The 9,699-nt window shown below is 49.8% G+C and overlaps 1 long non-coding RNA gene across 1 annotated transcript; it reads right to left on the bottom strand.

Annotated features, from left to right (window-relative positions):
* Nucleotides 1-489: 489 nt before the first annotated feature.
* Nucleotides 490-3,603, bottom strand: LOC147584203 (uncharacterized). The gene is made up of 2 exons (XR_015255294.1): nt 3,116-3,603; nt 490-2,758 (listed from the first exon to the last, which is right to left on the bottom strand). It is a non-coding gene; the product is annotated as an uncharacterized LOC147584203 (long non-coding RNA).
* Between the last annotated feature and the right edge of the window lie 6,096 nt (nt 3,604-9,699).

The following is a 9,699-nucleotide window of genomic DNA, read 5'->3' as shown; positions in this document are numbered from 1 at the left end:
GGCTCGTAGGTGCAGCAGCCGGGTCACAGGGCCTCCTTGGACAGTGTGGCAGAGAAAGGCAGCACGGGAAGCCGATGCCGGCTCCAAACGCTTCTGTCTAGAAGTGATGCACACCGCTTGCACTTACATTGAGTTGCTGAAGGCCGGTCCCATGGTCATGCCCAAGTTGAAGGAGTCAGTGAGGGCTGCTAGCTAGCATCCACCACATAGGTACTGTTATTACCTGTCATTAACAGATGGAGAAACTGAAGCAGAGAGTGGAGATAAAGTGATGTGCCCAAGATCACACAGCCGGTGAGTGGTTGAGCCAGGATTCAAACTTGGCTTTTGTGAATTAGAGCAGAGGTCAGCAAACCCTTTTGGTCCAGGGTCAGAGAGTGAATATTTTAGGCTTTGCAGGCCATCCAGTCTCTGATGCAGCTACTCGATCGATCGTAGTGTGAGAGTGCAAAGGCAGCCACAGACAATGTAAATGAATGGGCACAGCGGTGTTCCAATAACACTTTATTTGCAAAAGTATGAGGTGGGTCAGATTGGCTGGCAGGCCATGGTTGGCCGACCCCTTCGTGAGAATCCTTGCTTATGACCCCAAGGTTACCCTGAGCTCTGAAGAGTGTAAAAGGAGGAACAAATGTGAGGTATTATAACCATTTTCTATCAAATATCTGCCACATTGCCTCCCTAGCCAGCCAGAGTCAAATGACTTCACAGACTTTAATGGGTCACTGAGCCTTCATCCGGCCAAGGTTAAGGGGAACCAGCTTCTCTTTGGGGCCTGGCTAATTATTACTGTACAAGTTTAAAAGAAATGACAGACAGGTAATTTTCTTACTAAAAATGAGAACAGGACCCATACCAAGGACCAAGCAAGCCAGTATTAAACCCCCATTAGCTGTGTGGGGTCATTTCTAATGGCACGTTCACCGATGGGACAATTATTCTGCTGGCCTGTGCTAACCAGCAATTGAAATCAGTGGGAGGCTCTGGGCACCAAAGCAGGTTTTTTTCTGGGCCACCTAACCCAGACCTTGTTTTTCCAGCTGACACTCTGCCTGTGTCAGCTAATTCCTGCTTTGGAAAATGCATTCCAGGGCTAATAAAGACTTTAAAGTCACACCATTTTCTCACCATGTTATTAAAACCCAAATGGCTTCGCTTATTCCTAATATGACCAGGAGATTTCCCGGCTAGCTCAGAAACGGCCCGAAAAGTCCCAGAATCTGGGTTTCCGATTGGAAGACGAGGCCTGGGGTTTATTTGTGGATTAATTGTCTCTAAGTAGTGCAAGTAATGCGATGGCAAGGCAGTGCGCCGGGCGCAATAAAAGCAGACCATGGCAACCGATTTTGCTGAAACGCGCCTGTCTTTGACGGCCTGTAAGACAGCATTCGCCTTCACCGCCCGCTCACCGCCAGCGGGAACCTGGGCAAGTCCCTTCGCCTCACCGAGCCTCGGTTTCCGCTTTTGTGAAATGGCGATGACGAGACCAGCTTCACAAGTGCTGTCGGGAGGGTGGCAGGCAGCGTGGTCTAAGTGCCCAGAAGGCCCTCCCCGAATGGCAGCTAGCATGGAAGCAGGAAGGCTTTGGGTCTGGCCAAGCCAGAAATAGCTGAGAATTGGCTCTGGGAAACTGGCAGAATCAACCCCAAGCTGAGCTCCCTAGCGCTAATTGGAAATAAATCAGGAGAAACAATAACCAGCCAGAACAATTAGAAGAATGAGCTAATGGAACCCGTCCACCCCGAGTTTTTGCTCCTTCTGGAATGGCAACCAGTCCTCCCCCAGGCCAGTCTGCAGCTGCCTTGAGGGAGGAAGCCTGCGTGGGGCAGAGACAGAGACAGAGACAGAGACAGAGAGAGAGCCTCATTTCGGCATGTCTGTCTTTATCTCCACCATCGGTTCTCACGAATGCTGTGCTGAGTTCACCAGAGAGGGCAGCTGGGGCCATCCACGGAGGCCTGGGGAGACTTGCAGATGTCCCCAGCAGGACAAAGCACCGAGGTGCCAGGATAGGGCCAGACGTTGCCCTGGGCCCCAGTTCTTCTGTGGCGGAGCTGCAGGCAGGGGGCCAGACTGGAAGCTTTAGAAGCATGGGCGGGCTCCCAGAGCTCATCTAGACTTTACCTACCCCTTTTTCAGATAAGCAAACTGAGGTCCAGAGAGAGTTAGTGATTTGCCTGAGGTCAGGCAGCAGGAACGGAACTTGGATCTCTTCCTTCGGCCTTTGCACCGTGCAGTCCCTTCAGACACGGGGCAGATGGCCAGAGCTGGGTTGGAGAGACGGACTATATCTGAGCAGAGAAGAACAGTATGAGGTCGAGAAAACAGACTTCTAAAATTCCGAGCTAGGAAAAAAGGAAAACGTCTCTCCCCATCATCGTGACATCCCATTAGAATGGGGGACCATCCCATTCCCTCCCTCTAAGATTGTGTTCAATTCAAGTGTCCCCACCCAGAGGGAAGGGTCAGCTTCGGCTCCAGAAGATTGAGCACAAACACTATTTTTGCCTCACTTGCTTTGTGGAAAATTTTAGAATCCTGGCCCTGCTATTTCCTGGCTGTGTGTCCTTGTGCAAGTCACGTCCCCTCTCTGAGCTCCAATTGCCCCACCTGCAACACTGGAGTGGTGGTAGAACTGAGTATCTTTTGCAAGCTGCAAAATGCGAGATAAATGTAAGGCTCTGGTCACACGGTTTTTATTTCTTCGTAACTCAGATTGAGGCAGCGAATTCCCCGTCGGAAGCAGGTGTCTCTACTCCTAAAAAAAAAAGGGTAGAGAAAAATGCGGAGCAGCCATCCTGCAGAGTCTGGACCCTCCTTCCTGTTTTAACAACCTCCCTGTAAACTGCCCATGGGGTGACCGACTCCCCTCCACTGCAACCTGCAGTAAATTGCATTCCGGGCCAGCTCACCAATCATTAGCCATGCAATCTTGTTTATCCTGCCCCAGCCTGGAACTTGGCCTCTTACAAAACCCCAACTACAAAAGGAGAACAGGTTGAACCAAAACTTCGCAGCAAGGGAAGGAAGCCTTCCAGGAGGCTAGGGGATATTTATTAAACAGACACAGGCCAGTGCCCACTGAGCAGGTCTCAGCCCCAAAGTCCCAGCTGACCTTTCTGCTGCCACTGAGTTGAGAGTTTGAGGTGGGATCTGATCTCCAGAAGGGACAGCTTCCAAGTCGGGGCCATTGTCTAGCCCAAACGGAAAGTCAGCCCCTTACTGCCAATGACAGCAACACGGTCATTAAGTTATTTGCTTGTCACCTTCCGTGGGGCACAGGTTGTGTAATCCTTACCATTTCTCCAGGAAGCTTTTACAGATGTGGAAGTTGGGCTTCTGATTCATCGAGTCACTTGCCCAAGGTCACAGAGCCAGAGGGTGGAGTAGATGGGACAGCTGCTGTTTATATCAGCTGCACACTTCCCTGCCTCTCCCCTTTCTTGGGGTGACAGACCCAGCTGCCTGTGCACCTGAGCCGGGCACAAGACCCGGGCCAATTCAGTCATAAGGCCATATTCTCCTGGCAAAAATAATAGAGGATTCTGTGACCAAGCAGGACCCAACAGACCCTGTTTGAAGCACTTGACACGTACGAGCGCATTACCAACTCACCATGACCCAGTGATATAGTCAACAATGACAAATAGATGTCCCCTTTACGGATGAATACACTGAGGCATAGCAAAGTTAAGTAACTTGCCCAAGGCCACACAGGTAGTTCGTGGAGAAGCTAGAATGGAACAATCCGGCTCCAAAGCCCATCCTCGTAACCACCAGGCTAGCCTGTGCCTAAATCCATGTGCCGGCCACGCTGCGGTTGGCTGGCTCCTCCCTCAGTTCCATGGCGCTGCTGCTCGAGCTTGGTGATTTGTGAGACCCCCGGGGCCCCCTTCACTCTGCTCCTACGTGCCATTCCAAACTGTCTCATCAGGTCAGGCTGCCTCTCACGGCCTCTGAATCACCGTGTCCTGACCTACCACTGGGCCTCCTCCGCACCCCCCTCCAATGGCTCGGCCCCCCCAAACACACACACGGATACACATATCCACGGACACATATGTGCCCACACGAATGCACTTGCTCTGTCGCACGTAGATACGCACATATTCATACACATAGCCACTCTCACACACATATACACATTCACACACATACAGATATGCACGCACATATATATATATATATATACTCAGTCATACACACAGATACACCTACGTGCACACACATCTACACTCACTCTCACCCACGTACACACACACAAACACACACACGTACCCACATCTACCCATATACACACACGTACGCAAATACGCTACCTTTGCAGACGGACACAATCACCTATGGCGTCTGCAAAATGTTAACTTTCTTTCTGGCGCAGCACTGCCCCTACATGTAGCAGGAGCCACATGGGTGATTTTAAATTTTCTAGCAGCCGCATTGGAAAAGTAACAAAGTAAGGCAAGTAATTTCAGCAGCCTAGGTAATACACATTCAAAATATTGGCGTTTCAGCATGTAATTAACATAAAGCCATTTATTGGTGACTTTCTTGCTCTCGTTCTGAGTTTTCAAAATCTGGTATGTATTTTACACTTACAGCACATCTCAGTTTGTACGAGACACGTTTGTACGAAATGTCACGAGACACGAGACATTTCTACCGAACTGGGCGGAGCAGCTTGAGAGCAAGACCCCCCAAATGCTTTCACGTCACAGCCCACGTAGGAAATGATCATTCTTGTATGGTATCCTGGGGTAAATAGTCGAGCCCGATGGAGGCCAGAGGCAAAAGGCCCAAACATTCCAGTTTCCCCCACCCGTCCAAACCCTGCTAAGGGCTGGACCACAAGCGTATTAAGAAAAGGCAGCTTCTCTGGGGGATTTCAGCCCCATTTGCCCTTGAAGTTGAAGCTGGATGCCCTTGTTCTGTGCACAGCCTGTGCACTGGGGCTGGAGCAACCCAGTGTCACTGTCTTGAAAGCCAACAACCGTCTCCATTCATTTCTGAGAGTTCTCTGTGGCCACACCCTCATGGCCCTCAGGGCTCCAGCTTCTGCCTGCCGGCCAGATGCCTATTTCACCTGGGCTGGAAACGGAGCCTCATTATGGGTTTTCACAAAACTTCAATTTACAACAAGCAATTAAGTTAGCTGAGTAGATTTTAGGACTTTGGGGGGGGGGGGGTCAAAGGAAGGAAGGTCACCTCAAAGCTCACGATCTTCTGCCATCTTGCTGGTGGTCGTCTCTTCTCTTCTGCTACGGCTTGCTTGTTTATATCCGCTCCCCGCCCCCACCCCACCTCAATGCCTGTGTTGAAACCCTTACTCTTACTTACTTACAAAGGAATGGTATTAAGAGGTGGGGTCAGATGGTGATTACTCATGATAGGATCAGTGTCCTTATAGGAAGAGGAAGAGAGCTTGCTCTTTCTCTCTGTTCTCCACCCTAGGACACAGCAAAAAGACGGCAAACGGTGGCGGGGGGCGGGGGGGGGCGGGGTTGGGGGTTGGTCAAGAACTTGTATCAGACCCCAACCACACTGGCACCCTGATGTTGGATGTGTCAACCTCCGGAACTGTGGGAAACAAATATTTGATGTTTAAGCCACCCAGTCGGTGGTGTTCTGCAGCCTGAGCTGTCTGACAGTTTAGTCCGTAGTCCGGTCACTGGGCTGGTGCCTGTTCTGGGTGACTGCTTTCAACTGACCTCTGGGGCATTGTGTGCCTACCCATCACTGAAGTCCATGGTCCTGGACATTCGCCTCTGTTTCCAAAGTCCACCCGCACTAGCCCTTCTCAGCGTCTCAGCATTCCTTTCTGGGGCCCCTGGGAACTTAGCAAAACCTTGCACATCTCATTTTGCCTCAGGCTCATTTATCTGGCCACTCACTTCTGTAGAGCTGCACGGTTGTCCCTGCACAGATGGACATGGCCTTGCACAGTGCCCCATCCAGCTGTCCAGCCAACTCACCCTGTCCAGGGAAGCATGCCACCAGCATCCTATCTCCTCCGCCCATCCCATATTCTCAGGATCCTCTGTCCTCCCTGGACGTTTCCATCATGCCCTCTTTTAGGGATCCTCTCTGGTCTGGGAAAACCAGACAGTCGTCCTTCTGGCACCTGCTCCCCTCACCATCTATCCTCCTGATGGAACAACCATCGTGGAGCAGGAAGAACTGGACTCCCCTTCATCACCTCCTTCAGGCCAGGACTTAAGAAAAGTTGAATCCCCTCCTCTGTCCCGGGATGGCCTACACCCCGCCCTTCCTCGAGGCCGGGATAGACCGGTGCAGGCAGACAACCACAGGAACCCCAACACCTTGCCCATCAGTCGTGGAAGATCCACAAATATTATCTTGGTCTCAATTGCTTTTCCCAACCTTTCAAAGTGCTCAGCAGAACAGGGGGTTGCTATGTAATGGTCACCATCCTCGTGAAAAGGAAGTCAGGGTTAGAGGCGGCCCCTTTTCTCCCCCGTTGAATACATTCAGTGGTGATTATTATGGTGTTAATTATTCATTTGGTCAGCCACGGAAGAGAGGGGAAATACCAACAATGCAATTAAGAAATGCTTCCCTCACACCTCCTCAAGGCTGAGGCTTCGCAGAAATCCCAGTCCCCAAATCTGAGTCCCCAACCTAGACCCGTGGCCACGATTTCCTGCCCTCCCCTTCCCTTATACCCACCCTAGGGAATTCATTTGAATTCAATTTCCTCCACCAAACAGCTCATCGAGGAAATGGAAGCCGACACAACACCGAAGGACCCGTTTTGTCTATTCGGGCAAAACGCACGGAATCATGATACTATCCAGCGTGTGAACCCTTTGACCACAACTTGGCAGTGAGTTGCGAGAGCTATTGGAAAAGGTTCATACCCTTTGACCTAGAATTGATCCGATTGATCCGACGGAAGTAATTCCTGAAAGGAAAAATCTTTCACATGCGTGTTCATGGTGCTGATATCACTAATAGCTTAACTGGTAACCTTGAAACCAAGGGGCAGGGGAGAGGTTAAGGAAAGTACAGCACGCGGAAGCGGTGTAATATTATGCAGTCACTACAAATGACGGGAAGATTATGTAGCAACATCCCAAGGGCTTGTCATTTGATGTTCAGTCTAAAAAGGCAGAACCCCAGCCTGTCTCTCTCCAGGTTCTCTCAGACCCGCCGTGGTCTGTGTTAACCAAATCTTTTTTTTTTTTTTTTTTTTTTTAATTTTTTTTTTTCAACGTTTATTTATTTTTGGGACAGAGAGAGACAGAGCATGAACGGAGGAGGGGCAGAGAGAGAGGGAGACACAGAATCGGAAACAGGCACCAGGCTCTGAGCCATCAGCCTGACGCGGGGCTCGAACTCACGGACCGCGAGATCGTGACCTGGCTGAAGTCGGACACTTAACCGACTGCGCCACCCAGGCGCCCCTGTGTTAACCAAATCTTTACCAGCCTGGTGCTTCCTTCCCATCTTTCCGTCCGGCTCGGCCCCGGCCTTATCCTTGCCAGCACAGAGATGGTGTCACTGTCGCCCACATGTTCGTGTCTGGCTCTGGATGATGCATTTTTTGGAGGACGGGCACTCTGTTTTCTCTCTCCCTGCTGCCCGGCACTCAGTCCACGCTTTTAAAAAATGTTCATTGAGTTAAAGAGTCAAGGGCAATCGTTTTGGATGCTGTTTATCGAGCACCTCCTATGCAGCCGTCTTTGCGATTGGCATTTCCCATATACTATTTCACGTGATTTTGTATTGAAATAATCTTATGATGTTGATAGTGTTGTTATTCCGTTTGTACAGATGGGAAATGGGCTCAGGGAAGTGGTCGCATACCCAAGGCCACACACTTGGTGAAGAGGGAGAGACAGGATTTGAATTCTAGCTCTGCCTGACATTCAAGCCGGTGTTCTGTTTATTTCAGTGTGTGTGTGTGCGCGCGCGCGCGCGCGTGCACACCGACCAATGACTATGTAGATAAATAGGAAGAAAGCGTGGAAAAAATAGAAAATGGATGACCTGTGGGACGGGTGAGTAGTAAGATGGTGGGCGATTTTTCTCTTGTTTCGTATATAATTGCTTGGAATGATAGGTTGAGCTGAGAAGAGAAGAATTCACCCAGGTTCCAGGTCCTCCCGGAGCTGAGTCCCAGTATCCCGAGTATCTTAAAGTGAAAAGAGCTCTGTTGGTCAGTTAACTCCTTTTCCGGTTACTTCCCAGGGCCCAGGGGACATTCTGTTCCAGAGAGACAGTCATGTGCAAGTCCTGGGCCCGGGCTCAGTGCCAGGAGCAAAGCGTCTGCTGCACTGTGGTATGCTGCTGACCAAGCCTGGTCCACCTGGCCCATGGTACGGGGGCAAGTATGGGCCAGGTGTTTGCTCACCATTTCTGCCACTCTGCTCACTGCCTCTGGGGCAAGTAGGTGTTCCGGAGTGCAGCTCATCACAGGTGTGTGTGTGCATGTGTGTGTGTGTGTGTGTGTGTGTGTGTGTGCTGGGAGGAGGCAGGGGCATGTGGACGGTGCATTCACAGCCTCCATATCCATGCAGGCCCTAAGATTTAGCAGGCTGATGTTATCTCTAACCGAGTTGAGGTACAAGTCAAAGAAGATATTCATCACACCGTTTTAAGCTTGCATCTCATTACTGTGCCAGTCTGCCTCTGTGTTATGAATTAATATTTTTAATAAATCCTGCAATTATCTTCTGGATGGCATAATTATCTTGCCGTGTGATCTTTTTTTTCGGTGTTGAAACCATGAATTTGATAAATGCGACTGTTTAAAAAATACGTCCGTTTTCCTAACTTTTGTTTAAGCGTGTCTTCACTTGTAAAAAATGTGCTCAAAAATACTAAAAAAAAATTGAAGTTGTGCAGGTCCCTTTTATTCCCTGAGAGATCCAAGCCCCTGGTGAGCTTGTATGGGATAGAGAGGAACTCATAGCTCTTAGCTCTTCTGGAGTGTTCAATGTGCTTTCAATCCTTCATATTGAAAATAAAGGAATAAATGGGGGAAAAGCAGAAAATAAGATCTAAAATGCCAAAATCTCAGCTTTTAAAAGGGCAGTGGCAATCAAACCCATCCATTTATATCTGCTTCTTTTTCAAACACCGCGAAAACGACAAAGGGATTTAAAAAATATAAGTTTACAAGCACAAAGAGAACAGAAGCGTGGAGGTGCCAATTAATGTTTTTGAAAGCAGACGGGTGAGTAGTAACCAGTTTTGCCGACAAGAGAGAGCTTTAACCGAAGCCTACAAGGGAAAAGCCACAGGCCCCCAGCCCATCTTTGGAATTGGAGGCCCTGGGTACCTTGGAGGTTGGATGAGGAGTGGAGCTAAGAATAGTAGGGATGGCTGAAGAAGCAGGAAGACAGCGAGACCCATCCCCGCCACCATCACTGCCACCACAGCCGCCACCAGCATCATCACGGTTTCTGCCATCACCGCCCGTTACCGTCATCACCAATATCATTGCCATTTATCACTATCACAGCTGTCACTACCTCCACTCTCCCCCTCAACCAGTGAGCCCAGACAAAAGTCTCTCCTCCAATACAACAAAGCCTGGACGCTTTCTCGGGTAGAAGACAAGATGGAGAGACGCGATCACCGCTGAAAATCGGGGCAAAGACTTTATTTTATGAGGATATTGGAAAAAAAAAAAAGTCTCCCTATTGAATCCAGAGAATCTGAACGAGGTGCCAG

This window comes from Puma concolor, chromosome A1, assembly GCF_028749965.1.
Source record: "Puma concolor isolate L17-30 chromosome A1, mPumCon1.1.hap2, whole genome shotgun sequence".
In the NCBI taxonomy this organism is placed as follows: Eukaryota; Metazoa; Chordata; class Mammalia; order Carnivora; family Felidae; genus Puma; species Puma concolor.
This window is presented reverse-complemented; position numbering and strand designations above follow the sequence as displayed.